We start from the raw sequence: 3,022 nt of genomic DNA, 5'->3' as shown, positions 1-3,022 counted from the left end.
GGAATTTGACGTTTCTCGAAATGTTTGCCTGTGCAGCTCAAGGTGGTGATAGCGGACAAGGTGTCGCATACACGGTGAAGAAACGCTACCCTGAAATTAGTTATATTCTTCCTATTCCAGAGTTTGTTTCGTAACGAACATCTGTATTTCGCTTAATCAAAAAGTCTGCATCAATTTGAAAATATCTAAAATCGGAAAAAAATATTTAAAAAAAATATTTAGCATTAGAAAGTAAAAGTTTATTTTTGTTATTATTTTTGCACGTCACGCTGAAATCGGCCCCCACGTCGTACTTTTAGGAACAATTTATTGAAGAAAAAATGGTCATCGCCACTTTTGGACCGTTCTTTCGTTACGTAGGCGAAAAAAAAACTTGTTGAGGTACTGAAAACCCCCAAACATGCTAAAAATGATTCTAAACGCATTATAAATTGATCTCAGTTGTAGGCACTTGAGAAGTTTTTTGAATTAATACCAACATAAAGTGATAATCCAAAAAAAAACAAAACTATTGAAAACGAGGGGCGTGACATTGGCCTTAATGAATTAATTTTTCCATTTAATACATTAAGGAATTAAATTCCTCGCGTCATTTGATATTTGACAGCACCACACCTGCTTTGAAAACTTTGATTTGCCTCGTGTCACTTTCGCTCGCGCAGCTGTCAAGTTTGTTTTGATTTAGTTTTAGAAAGAAGATACGTCGCGAGCTAGAATTTTTTTTAATGAAATACTTGGGATTTGAGGTCGTTGCCATAAATGTTTGGCTTCGAAACTCATCCAATGGAGAATTGGGTACTAAAGCCCTATGTCAATTTGTATGTACAACGATAAAAAACACGATTGAAAACCATTTCTGATCACTTTTTTCATTTTAATGCAAAAATTTTTTTTGACAAGACAACATTTTTTCGATGGATCAACTATGGTCCCCTTGGAACGAGCTGTCAAGTAGGAGCTTTTCTGTCAAGAAGGACCGCGAGGTTAATTTTTCAAAATTGATTTAAAAATCCATTTTAAACTCTTTGTAGTCGTACAAAGGGTCATTGTACTCAGAAAAATAAGCTTTATCGCTGTAAACAATAATATCAGCAATCTAAGCTTCATTTTAGGATCCAATTGCAGAGGCGGAGGCATCGGCTGAACGACTGGGAGGAGTGCACGAGGATTTGGTCCGATTGTAACAGAGGGAGGCGAGGTTGCAGCTGGATCTGAACGTGTTGACCCGCCGAGGTCGCAGTGTCCGACGCCACCTCCAGCGATGCAGCAGCATTATTTGGAGAGTTTGCAGCAGCACCATAGGCGGGGAGCAAAGTAAGGAGGGGATTTTGAACGATGGAAGATTGCTGATTAATTTGGTGTTTGTTTTAGGTGGTTTCCTTGTCGGTTTTCCGCCAAGCTTCCCGTTGTCTAATCCGGCTTAGATGCCATCTGTTCGGAAGACGATTTCCTGGCATAATTGATCAGCCGCCGTCGACGTTTCCTGTGAACTTTTCTCCACCGTTTAAAATGATTCCTCCGTTGCCGCCGTTGCACCTGCTCCAGAACCAGCAACAGATACAGCACCATCGTGGCAAGCTGAACCGATCTGTGGAGTACGAACCGTACGCGAATCTGACGAGCAAACGGGACAAGCAGTGCCAGCTGGTGATTCAGCTGTCGCAGTGGAACAAGATCACACCTTACTACAACGATTACTTTTTTGCGTGTTCCGCGCTCGGAACTTGCGTTGAATAGTGATTTTTATTTGCCCATTGTTATAAATAAATACAAGCTATTTTATACCATAGTTTATATTTCAAAGCAAATTCATGCATCAAATTCTGGCCACCATAATGTGAGAATCGAGCGATCGATGAGCACCCTTAACTACCGGGGCTTTATCCGATCCGACGAAGACGTGTATTTTTCGTCCGGCTGCGATTGGTGAGAATGCTGCTTGTAGAATCGGGATGGCCTTTCGCGGGGTTCGCCTTCAGCTCCTGGCCAGTCTGACCCTCGTTTGAATTTCAAAGGAACCCCTAAACGAATCCCGCTATTACAGATCCGTTTCTTGAAGCGACAATCTGACGAAGTTCAACCGTCCCGGTGGATTTGAAGGAGGTCGACGCCATTTGCAGAGGAATACGTTGTTGATTCCCAGTGACCCTGAACCGTTTGTTTTTTCACTCATCGATCATGCAACCTTCTGGGAACCAACGCCAAGGTCAGCGAACATCCGCGAAGTTACTTTCGTACACATCGGTCAAGGTGCAGGGAGCCGGGATTTGAGCTAGACACGTCGCTCACCAATGAAGAAGACTTGGTAGCTGGAAAACTTTGTTAGGTCGTGGACCGGCATGATTTAGAACGTTTGTATCTTTATCGCGACGTAGATGAAGGTGGCCTAAAAGAATGCAGCAGTGAATTAAATCATTGGTGTCCAACTTAATCAACTTTTATAATACCTTCATTTTGAATTCGGTTTCGCCACCGGGATGCACCTACAACTCCGAGATGGCCTGGCCAAATTCTACTCTTGAACGTATCGGGCTCGGCGGACGTTTTCGTATCGCTGAACGGGTATGATCCGCACCGGCAACGTTAGCGGCATTCTGCTCAATTGTCGGAATCTCCGGACGGAACTTGAACTTTTCGTTTCGACGCCGTTGTCGCAAAACGCTTGACTGCAACTGGGAGATGCACACCTGGCTCGGGAGGAGGCAGCATAGAACATCGTCCGGCGCGTTGGCGAGTTTGGGAGTAGACTGACCTCTTCCGTCGCAGTCATTTCATCGTCCACCCACTTGCATCGTTCCTGTATCCACCGTCAAATCCGCCGTTGGCCCGGTGCTCATGCCAACTTTTATAAGAATTCAGAGTCTCCGCTACCGAAATGTCCACCGGAATGATCTATGGACCACCACCGGGAGAAAACATTCCTGAAGACCGACTTTTCGGCACCAAAAAAATTGCACCAAACACAACAACATTACTCGCAATGTCAAACTGTCAAATCAATGTGGTGGAAAAAGAGGTGGCG

Source organism: Culex pipiens, chromosome 3 (assembly GCF_016801865.2).
Source record: "Culex pipiens pallens isolate TS chromosome 3, TS_CPP_V2, whole genome shotgun sequence".
Taxonomy (NCBI): Eukaryota; Metazoa; Arthropoda; class Insecta; order Diptera; family Culicidae; genus Culex; species Culex pipiens.
This window is presented reverse-complemented; position numbering follows the sequence as displayed.